Source organism: Toxorhynchites rutilus, chromosome 1, assembly GCF_029784135.1.
Source record: "Toxorhynchites rutilus septentrionalis strain SRP chromosome 1, ASM2978413v1, whole genome shotgun sequence".
NCBI classification, from domain to species: Eukaryota; Metazoa; Arthropoda; class Insecta; order Diptera; family Culicidae; genus Toxorhynchites; species Toxorhynchites rutilus.
Window position 1 is genome coordinate 156,365,152 of NC_073744.1, and position 16,893 is coordinate 156,382,044.

Below are 16,893 nucleotides of genomic sequence, written 5' to 3' on the forward strand. Positions count from 1 at the left end.
TTAAAATTCATGAAAACTTTAAGCGTTTCCATTTTCCCATACATTTGTTCTCTCCATTTGTGTGCTTTCCCGAACAGAGCAGTCAATAACGAGCAACTTATCGACGACTAACGGAGGGGAAATCGTAGGATTTTAAGTCTCCGTAAACAAAGGAAAAGTAGAAGAATGAAGGCGAATACTTGCCTAGAGTATAAATAGTGGATCTCGCTGAGGCAAACTTTCATTCGGCATCGGACTGTTGAGCAATCCAGTTCACTTTGCTTTCGCTGCGCTTCGATCTAAGATTAGACCCCACCAGTGGTAATCCAACTTGGATATCGTTGTTTGGTTTTTCTGTTCGTTTTTCGCGTTATTCGTATTGTGTTTTTCTTTCCGCGTCATAAATTGGACGCTTCGCGTAGTGTGTGATGATGACGCTTGGTGCAGTGAAATGCGCTTGCACTGAACCGAGCCTTCGCGAGTGTGACAGCGCATCGAACATCAGCGAAGTAGGCGATTTCGGCGCGTCAGTCGAAAATGTAAACGCCGTTACCCAGGCAGCAACCAAAATCAAGCTCCTGCCGTTATGGCGAAGCAGGCGTTAAGGTTGTGTACCAAAAAATATTTGGGGAATACCAAGCATCTTGAATGTCTTACTGGAATGTTATCAGTTATTTAGGTTCGCGTGCCAGTCTCAACACTGCTTTCAACTAGGATTGCATTTGCGCTAATATTGATCATGATGAAGCATTGCTACTATTTTCGAGGTTGTTATTAACAAAAAGAGTTTATTTCGCTTGTTTAGTCACCGAGAAAGTAAATTCCGTTCTGGAATTTTGTATGTGATTAGGTTTCGCTTGCCAGTAGCAAAACTTCCTCCACTAAGGGTGACAGTTGCGCTTCTCTCGAGCATGAGAAAGTAATGCAACTATCAACAACAACGCAACAGTTGTTTCTAAAATTTCACAGCATTATAGAATAATATTCGAAAGTATAAATTAGCGACTTATATAAAACAACAGCGTTGTTCTACGTCAACAGTGCGGTTGTATCTTGGACACAACCTCCTATATTTTGTTTTCAAAATTACATTGAAAAAAATATTTAAAAAATTGCCAAAAGTTGCAGTAACAGTACTTTCAATGTATGATAGACTTGTTGGTAGCATGGACCGTTCATATAATTTTCGATCAGAATTTAAAAGAAATGTGTTTTTGCGAAAAACGAATTTCAAATTTCAAAATATTTTTTTAATGTTATTTTTTATGAAAATTTGTTTGCTCGTTTTAATGAAAGTTAGAAAAGCTTCCTATATTTTATTGTCTGACCAACATTCTGTAGTTCTTATAATTTTTAAGTTGGAACTTTTTTGAAACTTTAACTTTTTTCGAAACAAAATATCTTCAAAATTTTAAGACCTACAAAGTTTTATTCAGAAAATGAAATATAGGAAATGAATCAATCTTTCATAAAAGACCACAAAAAAACATATTTAAAAAAAAAAAAATTTTCAACAATTAATTAACGCATATCGATGGAATGTACATCATTTTGAAACTACAATTTTCGGGTATTATAATATTTTCGTTTATCTCGTATCAATAATGTCGGAAGTAATGAAAAATCAACTTTTCTCTGTTTTTTCAAAGATTTTCTGGACCAACTCAAATTTTTGCTACTCATTTTGCTACAAATCCAATTAACCTTATCAGCCAGCTTTCATTTGGTTCCCAGAACGTTCCTGTAGTGTATTATAATGATGCGTTTTGATAGTAATATACACCAACGATTTAAATAAAATGAACACTAGTGTTATTGTCTCCCCTTATATTATGAGTTTGCTTCAAGTGAGTTTCAAGCTGAAAAAGGTCAATTGACACTGAAGCAAAATCATATTCGATACGCGTGGATATCTGTTGATATTCTGAGACACTGCGCTGTACTACAAATCAGAAGTTCAAAAATTGCAAACTAAAAATATCAAAACATAAGTGCAGATTATTGGTTAGAACCAATTAATGAAAGAGTGAAAGATGTTGTTTCTCGAATAGAATCTTTAATGGATAATATCTTGTCACAATTTGCTTTACAACCTAGTCCACATGACATAACTGTCATCATGCGAACTCATACAACAACTCGTCAAAAGAAACTCTTTTGCACACTAAAAAGTTTGTAGTTTGGGCATAATAACAGTGGATTTTCCATTGACAACTCTATGATTGAGTTGAGTATTTACATATATGATAGATTTCGCCTGCTTCAAATCCGCCGCTCATTAGCAGGAAAAGATAAATTGAACAACACAGTGCACTTCAGCCAAATCAATCAGTTCAATCAGCAGGTCCAAAAACAATAAGAGAGAAAAAAAATATGATGAAACATAAAACAACAGTCCGAAAGCGAGAGATGCTGAGATCGGGAAGCGTCACGTTAATGTACTACGTATGTAAATTAATTAGGATCGGCGGACGAGGAAAGCGTTCTCCGCGAGGCACTAGTCGCTCAGTGGAACGAAAACCTAAACGAGAAAATGTATGTTTTTAAACAATAATTGAAACATACATATTTGATGAGCGGACCAAAATGTGCAGCTTTTACTTCGCATCCACTTCGGCATGCACGGAAGCAGCATATATATAGGTATGTATGATGTGAATGAGTGTCTGATATAGCGTTCACTTTAATGCTCCAATATTGGCGATGCTACCGGCGGTGGTTGAGAAAGAAAGCATCAAGCTGCTACTGACGCCCTCGGGTTCAGTTATCGAAGGTTTACCAAGAACCTCCGCCGCCGCAGCGTATGTGTGTGTGTATGTGTGTGTATGTGTGTGTGTGTGTGTGTGTGTGTGTGTGTGTGATGGTTGATGGCTATAATTCATGAACGATGAAATTATAGGATGGTGCGAAGTTGTATATGAAGTTACTTTGGTGGGGAGATCATCTGGCAGAGAGGAGAGGATGCGCCGGTGGCCGGTTCGATCGAGGGAAGTGTATTTTAATAAATATATGGGTAAATTAACGAGGAAAGGATAAGGTTATCACTTCACCACTAAAAGGCCCCGGACGAGATGGGCAAACATCAATTTTCGAAGCGCACGTGCTTCGGAAAAAATAACGCAAAAGGCGTGGAAGAAATAACAGAAAATTTGTTCAAGAAAAATTAATGGAACATATTGAATATCTCGTTTAATCTGGATTCAATGGTGCGATGGAATATTTCCCTGTACTTTCTGAGCTGGGGCATATTGGGGCATCTTTTATCTTTTTAAAGCTTAAACTCTCAAGTGTTGGAACTTTATTATCAAATTTTTATCTTGATGTATGTAGATGTAATGGGCAGAAATAGTGGAAAAATCGATTTCTTTCTGTTTTCTCAAAGATTTTGTGGACTAACACAATTTTTTGCCAACTAATTCAAAAGCAAATCCAATTAGCCATATCAATCAGCTTTCATTTGATTCCTATAAATTTCCTGTAGGACCTTTCAATACAGGATATTTTTGTTTGAATGTGCAAGGATAATATGTTACATAGACGAATTTTTTTTTAATCGATATCAAAAAACATACCTTTAGTTTTTTGATCATTATTTATTGATCAGCTAGTTAATCAATTTTGGGCGGCAAACTTCGTCCTTGCCCAAAATTTGTTTTTTTTTAATCAATACCTTCAAACATTCACGTTTTCTTACTAAGCGCAAGTTCATGTGTCCAATCGCAGAACAGTTCAACGATTGTTCTTCTAATCGACCCCGTTAAATTTACCTTTTACTATAAAATTCCTAGTACTTCTACCGAAACTCATCATTATAACATCAGATTATTTTCAGACACAATTCTCGTTCAAGATTTTTCAACCACTTGCAAATAACATGTTTCTCCGTTACATGTAATGAATGTTTGATACAGAAAAAATGATAGAATAGAAGACAAACCACTCCCCTCTTCTTCCCTAAAAGAGGGGGAGGAGTATCTAACCACCATAGACACATTTATTGCATCCTAAAACCTCTACATGCCAAATTTGGTTTCGTTTGCTTGATTAGCTCTCGAGTAATGCAGAAATTTGTGTTTCATTTGTATGACAGTCCCCCCTTAGAGAGGGGAGTGAAGTGTCTAAAAACCGTGAAAACATTTATTGCGCCCTAAAACCTCCATATTCCTAATTTGGTTTCATTTGCTTGATTAGTTCTCGAGCTATGCGGAAATTTGTGTTTAATTGTATTGCAGCCCCCCCCCCCCCTAAGAGAGGGGGGAGGGGTATCAAACTGTCATGAAAACCTTTCCCGGCCCCAAAAACCCCTACATACCAATTTTAATGCTGATCGGTTCAGTAGTTTCCGAGTCCATAAGAATCAGACAGACAGACAGACAGAAATCCATTTTCCTATATATAGACTAGCTGACCCGGCAAACTTCATCTCGCCCAAAATTTGTTTTATGTTATCAGTACCTTCAAACATTCACGTTTTCTTACTATGAGCAAGCTCATGGGTTCAACCGCAGAACTGTTCATTGATTGATCTTCTATTCGACCCCGTTGAATTTACCTTTTACTATAAAATTCCTAGTATTTCTAACAAAACTCATCATTATAATATCAGATTATTTTCAGACACAGTTCTCCTGCAGATTTTTCAACCACTTGCAAATAACATGTTTCTCCGTTACATGGAATAAATGTTTTACACAGAAAATATGATGGAATGAAGACAGCCCTAAATCGGACAATTCCTTCCTCGAGTTCTGCTCTTATCAACACATCCGACGATCCTTTTTTTGGTATAGATAGAAGAAGATATAGGAGTGCGTTTCATCACATTAAATTCCATTTTCAGTTTCAAAAAAGGATCAATTTCGCTAGCGCAAACATCAAACGGACTAACAGCACTTGTCACTATGTAATTGTAGAACACATGGGAATTTAACTTTCCGAACACTCCCTTTTTCCTTCAAAGTTTTTCCGAAAAATTTCAATTGTCATGTTTGGTTGAAATATTTTTGGTTGAAATATGTGTAATATTTTTATGGGACCCCCTCTTCATTCCAGAGGAGGGAGGGGTGTCATACCATTATAGAAACATTTCTCATACCCTAAAACCTCGAATTATGCAGAAGTTTGTATTTCGTTTGTCTGGCAGCCCCCCTTAGAGAAGGGGAAGGAATGTATTCACTATAGAAACGTTTCGTGCCCCGTAAAACCTTCACATGCCAAATTTGTCTACATTTGCTTGATTAGTTTTCGAGTTATGCAGAAATTTGTGTTTCATTTGTATGACAGCCCACCTTTAGAGAGCGGAAGGAGTGTCTAACAACCATAGAAATACTTATTACAGCCTAAAACCTCCACATGCCAAATTTGGTTCCGTTGGCTTGATTAATTCTCGAGTAATGCAGAAATTTGTGTTTCATTTGTATGGTAGCCCACCCCCCCTTAAAGAAAGGGGTGGAGAGTCCAACCACCATAGAAACATTTAATGCACCCTAAAACCTCAATATGCTCAATTTGGTTTCATTTGTTTGAATAATTCTCGAGTAATGCAGAAATTTGTGTTTCATTTGTATGACAGCCCCCCCTTAAAGAGGGGGGTGAAGAGTCTAACCACCTTAGAAACATTTATTGCACCCTAAAACCTTTAATGCCGAATTTGGTTTCATTTGCTTGAATAATTCTCGAGTAATGCAGAAATTTGTGTTTCATTTGTATGGCAGCCCCCCCTTAGAGAGGAGGGAGGGGTCTCAAACTATCACGAAAACCTGCTTGCGAATCTCCTCCGGATCGCTGAATTTGTCCTCTGCGGAGAAGAACAACAGGCCCGGCAGCTGACGAAAGTCCGCTTTGACGTAGGTTTCGTCGTCCATTACCAGGCAATGCGGCTTCGTCAGCATTTCGGTGTACAGCTTCCGGGCTCGCGTCTTCCCCACCATGTTTTGCCTTTCGTCGCGGTTAGGAGCCTTCTGAACCTTGTATGTACGCAGGCCCCTCCGCTGCTTGGTCCGCTGGACGAATGAACTTGACAAATTCAGCTTATTGGCGACATCCCGGACATAATGAATGTTTGATACAGAAAAAATGATAGAATAGAAGACAAACCACTCCCCTCTTCTTCCCTAAAAGAGGGGGAGGAGTATCTAACCACCATAGACACATTTATTGCATCCTAAAACCTCTACATGCCAAATTTGGTTTCGTTTGCTTGATTAGCTCTCGAGTAATGCAGAAATTTGTGTTTCATTTGTATGACAGTCCCCCCTTAGAGAGGGGAGTGAAGTGTCTAAAAACCGTGAAAACATTTATTGCGCCCTAAAACCTCCATATTCCTAATTTGGTTTCATTTGCTTGATTAGTTCTCGAGCTATGCGGAAATTTGTGTTTAATTGTATTGCAGCCCCCCCCCCCCCTAAGAGAGGGGGGAGGGGTATCAAACTGTCATGAAAACCTTTCCCGGCCCCAAAAACCCCTACATACCAATTTTAATGCTGATCGGTTCAGTAGTTTCCGAGTCCATAAGAATCAGACAGACAGACAGACAGAAATCCATTTTCCTATATATAGACTAGCTGACCCGGCAAACTTCATCTCGCCCAAAATTTGTTTTATGTTATCAGTACCTTCAAACATTCACGTTTTCTTACTATGAGCAAGCTCATGGGTTCAACCGCAGAACTGTTCATTGATTGATCTTCTATTCGACCCCGTTGAATTTACCTTTTACTATAAAATTCCTAGTATTTCTAACAAAACTCATCATTATAATATCAGATTATTTTCAGACACAGTTCTCCTGCAGATTTTTCAACCACTTGCAAATAACATGTTTCTCCGTTACATGGAATAAATGTTTTACACAGAAAATATGATGGAATGAAGACAGCCCTAAATCGGACAATTCCTTCCTCGAGTTCTGCTCTTATCAACACATCCGACGATCCTTTTTTTGGTATAGATAGAAGAAGATATAGGAGTGCGTTTCATCACATTAAATTCCATTTTCAGTTTCAAAAAAGGATCAATTTCGCTAGCGCAAACATCAAACGGACTAACAGCACTTGTCACTATGTAATTGTAGAACACATGGGAATTTAACTTTCCGAACACTCCCTTTTTCCTTCAAAGTTTTTCCGAAAAATTTCAATTGTCATGTTTGGTTGAAATATTTTTGGTTGAAATATGTGTAATATTTTTATGGGACCCCCTCTTCATTCCAGAGGAGGGAGGGGTGTCATACCATTATAGAAACATTTCTCATACCCTAAAACCTCGAATTATGCAGAAGTTTGTATTTCGTTTGTCTGGCAGCCCCCCTTAGAGAAGGGGAAGGAATGTATTCACTATAGAAACGTTTCGTGCCCCGTAAAACCTTCACATGCCAAATTTGTCTACATTTGCTTGATTAGTTTTCGAGTTATGCAGAAATTTGTGTTTCATTTGTATGACAGCCCACCTTTAGAGAGCGGAAGGAGTGTCTAACAACCATAGAAATACTTATTACAGCCTAAAACCTCCACATGCCAAATTTGGTTCCGTTGGCTTGATTAATTCTCGAGTAATGCAGAAATTTGTGTTTCATTTGTATGGTAGCCCACCCCCCCTTAAAGAAAGGGGTGGAGAGTCCAACCACCATAGAAACATTTAATGCACCCTAAAACCTCAATATGCTCAATTTGGTTTCATTTGTTTGAATAATTCTCGAGTAATGCAGAAATTTGTGTTTCATTTGTATGACAGCCCCCCCTTAAAGAGGGGGGTGAAGAGTCTAACCACCTTAGAAACATTTATTGCACCCTAAAACCTTTAATGCCGAATTTGGTTTCATTTGCTTGAATAATTCTCGAGTAATGCAGAAATTTGTGTTTCATTTGTATGGCAGCCCCCCCTTAGAGAGGAGGGAGGGGTCTCAAACTATCACGAAAACCTGCTTGCGAATCTCCTCCGGATCGCTGAATTTGTCCTCTGCGGAGAAGAACAACAGGCCCGGCAGCTGACGAAAGTCCGCTTTGACGTAGGTTTCGTCGTCCATTACCAGGCAATGCGGCTTCGTCAGCATTTCGGTGTACAGCTTCCGGGCTCGCGTCTTCCCCACCATGTTTTGCCTTTCGTCGCGGTTAGGAGCCTTCTGAACCTTGTATGTACGCAGGCCCCTCCGCTGCTTGGTCCGCTGGACGAATGAACTTGACAAATTCAGCTTATTGGCGACATCCCGGACCGAACTTCTCGGATCACGTCTAAACTGCTTAACTACGCGCTTGTGATCTTTTTCACTGACGGAGCATCCATTTTTGCCGTTCTTCACCTTCCAGTCGATGGTTAGGTTCTCGAAGTATCGTTTTAGTACTCTGCTAACCGTGGATTGGACGATTCCCAGCATCTTACCGATGTCCCGATGTGACAACTCCGGATTCTCGAAATGAGTGCGCAGGATTAATTCACGACGCTCTTTTTCGTTCGACGACATTTTTCCAAATTTACGATAAATTGACAGTGAAGCATGGCCAACGTGATCTATACACTCTTATCTGATTATAAGCGAAAGCTGAAGATATAATTCCTAAAAATTAAATTTCTACAGCGTTTTTTCCGTGATGCAATTTTATGTGACACACCCTTTACATTACATTTACGATTGAAAAAGCGCTGCCAACCCGCACCAGATTTTCTCATTCCCACTCAGATACTCAGAAATTCTGGATACTCTTCTATATCCGCACTAGCACGACAATTTCCCGTATGCATCTTTTTTGTCGTAGCACGCTTTGAAACAGAGGGCTTCCGCTTCTTATATCATTCCATCCCTTTTTTTAATTTTTCGCGTCTAGCCCTTAGAAGGGCCTTTGATGAAAAATGGGTGTGTTATATGTTTGATATAATGGCAGGGTTGACGTGGGGCTACCGTTGGCTTACTAAGTATTTGTATTGTATTGAAGAAATTATCGATTGAATGAAACAATTTTCGAATTCAATTGAGTTCAACATATTTGCTTTGTGAGTAAAAAGTTTGTGAAATATGTGAACGGGAGAGATGTCAAACGATCATTGTATTTTACATTTCTCTCTGAAATTATTGAGTATCTCATGTTTACGTAGTTCTCGAACCGCGAAAGTTCATTCACCTCTATTATCTGGAATGACGATTTTCCCAGGCTTCTCAGTTCAAAAGTACGTTTTAGGGAAACATATTCCGGTCTGCACAACGACAAGCGAGTAAAAAAGTACTCAACACCAAAAAATACCCCCGACTTGCATGCATTTGCAAAGCGGATTCTCCCAGGCACATTGATTTTAAAGTCCGTGTTAGGGAAACACAGCTCGGTGGGAACAAAAATACCTCCGACTTGCATGTATATTTGCAAAGCGGATTTCCACAGGTACATCGATTTTGAAGTCTGTGTTGGGGAAACCGTAAATCGGGCCAATCAAAACTTGTCATTTTGGGCGTTTAGATAACGCATGACATTTTACAGTTATTCAATTGGTCATCTCAAAAAAATAACATTTTATTGAGTGTGATAAACGCGTAGAAATATTTCCTATCAATTGATCAAAACATCTTTCCGATCTATTAAGAAATGTTCAAGTTATAAGCATTCGAAATACGGATAGGGTTAGTACACAAATCGGCAGAACAAATGTATGGGAAAAAGGCAATTCTTCCAATTTTCATGAATTTAAACCGTTTAGAGATTAGCGAATTGTAATGTATAGCATATCAAACAAATCTTAGAGAAATTTCCGATTCGATTGGTATGCAAATTATGAGAATTCGATCACAGTGAAAATAGTTATTAACGTTAACTTTATTTCTTAAAAATGTGACCTGTTTTCTGATTCGGCACCCTTCCTGAAAGACAAATTCGACAAAGCAACAAATTAACCTTGTACAGAATTTAATGTTTAATCTAATTTGATGTTCATAACTGTCTTTCGATTTACGGTGCGGTCGTCATTAATCGAATTATTCTCCATCAAATACGAAGAGTTGATACGGGTAACTAGTTTTGCTATCGATGTATTTAAAAAAAATTGTGTCAATCCTCAAATTCTTTGAACAAACAGAAAGAAACCTTTTTTTCTTCTCGATATTTTAGTACTCTACATATACACACACCAAGATAAAACGTGTTCGTAAAATAGTTCAAGCCTTGAAAGTTTCAGTTTCAAAATGGTGTACATCCCATCTTAATGTGTGAATGTGAACGAAACTACAAGATTTCAAAAAACATATAAAAATCTTGACTACGCACTCTGTTTCTCTTTCACTCTGAACTTTCTTGTCGAGTGTATATCGCACTTTCGCTTCACCCAGGTGTTAGGAGTTTTAACCTACATGTCTTCAAATATTTTTCAACTTAACTCCTGAACATATATTTTTATCATAATGATGTATTTGAAAAAGTTGAAGAAAATTATAAGTGGATTCATAAAATTTCATGAAAATAACGGTATAACATGAAAAACATATTAAAAGAGCTTATTTACTATAAAAAAAAACAATAAATTGTGAATATTTTTTCAAGCATCTCGAGAATGGCTGCATTTAGAAGGAGATTGATAAAGAGCTATTTTGTTATATATCACATTAGGATTCATAATTAGTGCCTAAAACTGATTGTACAAAATTATAAAATTCCAAGTATCGAAAATTCATAAAAAATCGATGTTACACAAAGTTCGTTAAAAATAATTTTTCCATCTTGGGCTCATTTTTTATATTTTCTACATGACTATAGAAGTCATATATGAAAAAGTTAAAAAATTAAAAAATACATGTATAAATTAAAAAAAAATAAATACAATACAAAAACATTACAATAAATTGGAAATGTTTTTTTTTTCAAATATCTCGAGAATGGGTGCATTTCAAAGGATATTGATAATGAGCTTTTTTATCTTAAATCACATCAGGATTCATAATTTGTGGATAAAAATGATTGTTAACATACAAAAATTCGAAGTTTCTTAAATTCATAAAAATTCGATGTTCCACAAAGTTCGTCAAAAATAGTTTTACCATCTTGTACCCATTTTATAAATTTTCTACATGACTTCTATTTTATATGAAATATAAAAAATATGTATTTTAGATATAGCAAATTATATTTTTTTTTCGTAAATAAAAAAGCACCTATTTTTTTCTCAGTGTATATTTTTTGCACGTTTGAACATCAATACTCTATAACTCTTTCTAAGACACAATTTTGGTAGGACTTTTTGAGGTATAAATTATTAAAGATTTCTCTAACTGAAATCGATACGCCCTTTTCAAAAGCTACACTTGAGTCGAAAAATTCCCAAATGATGTGGAAAACTTTTATTTCCTCCAACTCAAACGGAATACAAACTTTCGTTCGAATCAAAAATGCATGTTTTTAAAATCTGCATTTTTAGTTCGATTTCATTTGGAATTACAGGGAAACTTCGATATAACGTCACTCGATATAACGTACACATTTCGAAAGTGTGAAGGAAAAAAAATTCAATATTTTTTTTTCCTGATAGAACAATGAATTATCTGTATTGTGATGCTAAAACAAGTTTTGTACCTTCAATCAATCCCGAAATACAGCTGGTTTGGTGATTCCGGATTCTAAATGAAACAAGCTTTAATCAAGGGAAGGCTGGGAAGGGAAGGGAAACATCATGAGAAAGGTTGGCTTCTTCTTCTGATTGAAGTTATTCATTAACTTTACTAAAACAGCAACACAATAATGTATTATAGACTACGTTTGTGAGTACTTTATTATGCTTCGATATAACGTACAATTCGATACAACGTACAATTTTGAAAGTGAAATGTACGTTATATCGAAGTTTACCTGTACACTACAGTTTTCATAAAAACAGAGAAATTTGCCTTGTCAAAAATCTTAGTGTGTTGAATTCCTCGACATTTTTCTCTTTATCAGGAATTCGTCCGTTTGCGCAATTAGTTCAAGACTCAACACTCAAAGGAAAATGTGCATTGGTACAATTAAATTACTCAAGAAAAAATATTGAAATCTTTGGAAATTCGAGCATTAACTTATCCCGCACCATCACTCTCGATGAAATGATGGAAATAAATTGAGGAATGAACGATATTCACAACGAAGTTAAATATGCTGTTTGCACAGCCAGCAGATGCGGTCCTTACTGGCAAGGTTACGCAACATCAATTGAAGGTAATGAGTAAAAAAGAAAATATTCGATCCAAAATGGACAAGGTCAATATCCACAGCTGAAAAACTGCATTTCTCCCCAAAAACAATCAATTGCCTCCAATGCGCAATTACCCAACGCCCATATGCGGCTTCCGGTAGCTAATTGAGCAACGCGTAAGACCTGTTACGGCTCTATTGCCATTCGTGGATGTCGGCAACAACTACGAGTACAGTTCCGTTCCGAGTCGATTGCATTCCGGGGCTAGAATCCGCCGCTCTGCCACCCTATCTTTCTCACCGTGTAGATGAGTTACGTTTTGTTGAATTCTAAGCAGATGATGGCATGCAAATGTGTAACCATGCAGGGTTGCACATTCTGCACTGCTTTTCTGCGCTCATTCGGTCAGAAAATGAAAATTGTTTATGTATTTTTTTTTCAATTCATTGATCGTAAGGCAACAAATTTCATCATTTAGTTTTTATTAACAGAGACATAATTGACGCAAAGGAGAAGAAATGGAATCTCGTACTACTATTGTCTCTCGATCCTAAAACGAAATGGAACAATCACGATTTCACCCACCAAAAGAAACTAAAGACATACATAAAAATGAAAATAATAGTAACCAATGAAAAATTTACCAGAGTCCTTCTGACGATGTGCATGCGAAATGCATAGTCCACAGAGAAAAAAACTGCGTGGGTTAAACTCGCTCGGTTAACGAAAAGAACATCCAAGCTCTCACCCTGCCCATTTTCCGGAGCGAAAATTTTTCACTCCGAGAGCTAGGAACAAACAACCAGCTCCTCCTGAAGCAACAAATCATAAAAAGTCGAATTATGTTAGGTTAGTTTCATTTTCAGTTCGGTTCACTGGCAGAGCTTTGGACAAATTAAAAATGAATGGAACGTAAAATGAAGAATTTAATGATTGCACACAGTTGGAAACGGAAGGTTTTCGGGCAGGCATGTGAAACGGATGTATCGAGTTTGTTTGTTTTGGATGGGGGATGTCGGATCCAGTGGATGGGGCTGGATGTTTCTGATCGAACGAACGCGAGTTCAAATCGATTACAATTCACTCACTCGACACGGACGAGATGTTATTTCGCTAGATAGTATTTTTATTCGATTGAGTGGAGGAATTTGTTGCTCACAGAAACCTTGGCCGGCCAAAAGCAACTTGTTCGCATGTTTACGATTCGTTGTTGCAACCGGAACTCATCTATCATGATGTCTTGATTTCAGCCACACGGTGGTAATGCAGGTCTGAGTCGGATAGTTGGATAAAGTGATATATTATATTGTTGTTTTATAGCGAATATAATCGGTGGCATAATGCAGGGAATCCTAGCTTTTTATCCAACTCAGGCATTGCGTATAAGGTTTTTATTGATAAAATAATTCCCTTTTACCAGGTTCTATTACTTGCGTTATGCGTTCATGTTTGACTCGATGGCAAATTCGCACGCACGATTCGTATTGGAGTGGGAATTTAGTAAAAACATAAAAAGAAGAACAGCAAAAGTTTTAATGGCTGTAATTTGTGATAATTGTTTACTCCAGATCATGTAACCGTAGCCCAGTTCATTCACTGGTCTGGTTTGGTTGGTCTGGTCTGGTGGTCTCTGGTTTAGATTCCAGGAATGTTTCGGATGTTCAGATGAATGTTAAGCTCAGTTACAAGCATTTATTGAATTAGTAAAATTTTTTCTGAATTGTGTTAAGAGTGTATAGATATTTTTGTCAAAATGTGTTCATTTGTTAACACCATTGCGTCGAAGGATCAAACACATCATGAATTGGTGCGACACACTTGCAATGAAAATCCCAGACTACCCGTTCGTAATATCGTCAAAAGCAGCTGATACTGAAACTCGTTCGAAACTGATGGCTATTTTCAATGGGAAATCGAAGTTTTTAACGAGATATTTGGCAAATATCGTAGGAGTTTCGCAATCTTATGTCCAGAAGGTAGAGAGGAGGATATTTCAAGACTCAAGCTGTACCAGTCCGTATCAAAATATGGAAGCAAAAAATACCTAAATCCTTGAGGAATACAACAATTTGCCAACCGAATATGATTGTGTCTTTAGGCGCCGTGCACAAATTACGTAACGTTAAAAATTCGGCTTGTACATCAGGGCCTCAGTGCCCTGGTGTACAAGAATAATTGGCAGGCCACAGACACCAAGCAGCTGACCACAAGGATTCGGAATTGGATCCGGAAGATGGATGAGAGCGCCTCCACGAAGTTGCCCCGTGCAGCTGAGCACGGCTCCTTTGCCAACATTCATTGACTTTCTTTTGAAGAACAACCGTGATGTTTTTAATAAAAAATACTGAATTGCTTGAAATAATTTTATTTTTTTTAATGTAAAAAAAAGGGCGGAAGGGCGGAAAAGCCCTACTTCTTTTGACGTTCTTTCCGGTCAATAGAAATTTATGAAAATAATATCTCTCAAAAATTCACATACGCTATCATACTGCAATGTCTTCACAAAATCAAATGTCTTCACAGCAAGTCAAATGTCTTCAAGACCTGGCATCCCTGGTGCTAGCTCAAGCTAAGGGGGTGGTGAAATTTCGATTACCCACATGTATTCCAAAATGACATTTATCAGCGTCGAATCGCCTTCAATGAATTTTATTCTTTAGTCCGTAAAAATACCATCGCTAACTGGCAACGCAAACGGAACGAAGATGAATTGGGCCAGTGGCTCCACTCAATTATCCCTAAAGTTAGCCTCGAAGCGTGGTTCAAAAGTCTGGACTTGAGTCGGGACTTTATTCGCACCTTCTCCCGAATCATGTCCAATCACTGTTCGTTAGACGCGCTACTTTTTCGTTTTAATCTTTCCGACAGCAATCTCTGCGTTTGTGGCCATAGTTACCACGACATCGAACACGTTGTTTGGTCGTGCGAGTTGTATCTTGTCGCCAGATCGAATTTAGAAAACTCCCTTCGGGCCCGAGGAAAGCAGCCCAATGTGCCGGTGAGAGATGTGTGGGCTCGGTTAGACCTTGATTTCTTGTCCCAAATATATGTTCTCCTCAAAGCTATCGATCTTCGAGTGTGATTGTTCATACATCCTTTTCCCCTCCTTTTCGTCCTTCACGAGCTATCGGTTCCCTTCCTACTAACATTAGAATAAGTTAAATTGTAAATACATATTAGATGTAAGGATAGTTTTAAGAATTGAGTGTGAAGTGTCAGTGTGAATGAGAATGTGAATGTGAATGTGAGTGTGAGTGTGAACACACATCTCCTTACATCCCATCCTTTTCCTAATGAAAATGTGTCACCCTTCTAAACTCGAGTCGACCGCGAGCAATCGGTTTCCTATTTTATTAACCATAGAATTAGGGAAACATGTTAATATATGCTAGTAGAAATATAGTCAGGAGTATGGCTCTTTTAAACTTATGTAACTGAACCTGTAAAAATAAACAGATTAATAAAAAAAATATATCCAGGGTTTTCCATTTCGGACTTCCGAAAGTATACAGCCCTGCGCTGATAACTGTTTGACATAGCTGTCAACCAAAGCGTCATATCGTTAGTTGAATGTCTGCCATTTTACAATATGGATCGTTTTAGCATCGCACAACGTGTTAATTTTGTTAAATTATACTATAAAAATGATGAAAAACCGGCAAATGTTTTTCGAGCATTACGGACGGGTTTTGGTCGTCATGGACGGCCTACAGAGCACACAATCGCTAATGTAGTGCGTAAATTCGAACAAATTGGATCCGTAGCGGATATTGCGAAACCTGTGCATCATCGTAATGTGCGTTCGGCCGAAAATATTGCTGCTGTTGCTGCCAGTGTGGAGGATGACTCGAATGTTTCGATTCCACGGCGTGCTCAGCAATTGGACTTGTCAAACACATCATTGTGACGAATTTTGCATTTGGACTTGCACCTACATCCATATAAAGTCCAACTGGTACAAAAATTAGAGCGTGGTGACCATGGAATGCGTCGGGCATACGTCGATTGGGTGAACGAACAACAGCAGCAATATGCTGAATTTTCGCATCATATTTTCTTCAGCGATGAGGCACATTTCGAGCTCGGTGGCTATGTGAACACCCAAAATTTCCGTATATGGGACTCAAAAAATCCACACGTGATTGTTGAGAGGTCATTGCATCCGCCAAAAGTCACTGTTTGGTGCGCATTATGGTCTGGTAGAGTCATCGGGCCGTATTTATTTGAAAATGAGGACGACGAGACGGTAACTGTGAATGGTGAGCGCTATGGCCGCATGTTTTTTTTGCCACAATTTTTTTTGGCAACAAATTGAAGATGGATACGGATGACATGTGGTTTCAGCAGGACGGCGCCACGTGCCACACAACACGACCGAACATGGCCATATTGCGAACGAAATTTGAGGGACGCATAATTTCGCGTTTTGGTGATGCCAATTGGCCGTCCACATCATGCAATTTGAACCCGCTAGACTTTTTTTTGTGGGATTATGCGAAAGACTATGTCTATGCCAACTCTCCGCAAACTCTTGAACATTTGAAAGACAACATTCGTGAAGTTATGACCGAGATACCGCCCCATATGTGCCGAAAGTCATCGAAAATTACCTGTTCCGGATCAAGGTGTGCGAGGAAGCCCTAGGTGGACATTTGAATGATGTTGTATTTCACACATAATGGCATAAACCAAACTTTAATTTGAAATAAAAGTTTCATCGAAATTCGAATTCTAAGTGTATTTTATTTCAATTTACTTTCGGAATTCAAAGTTGGA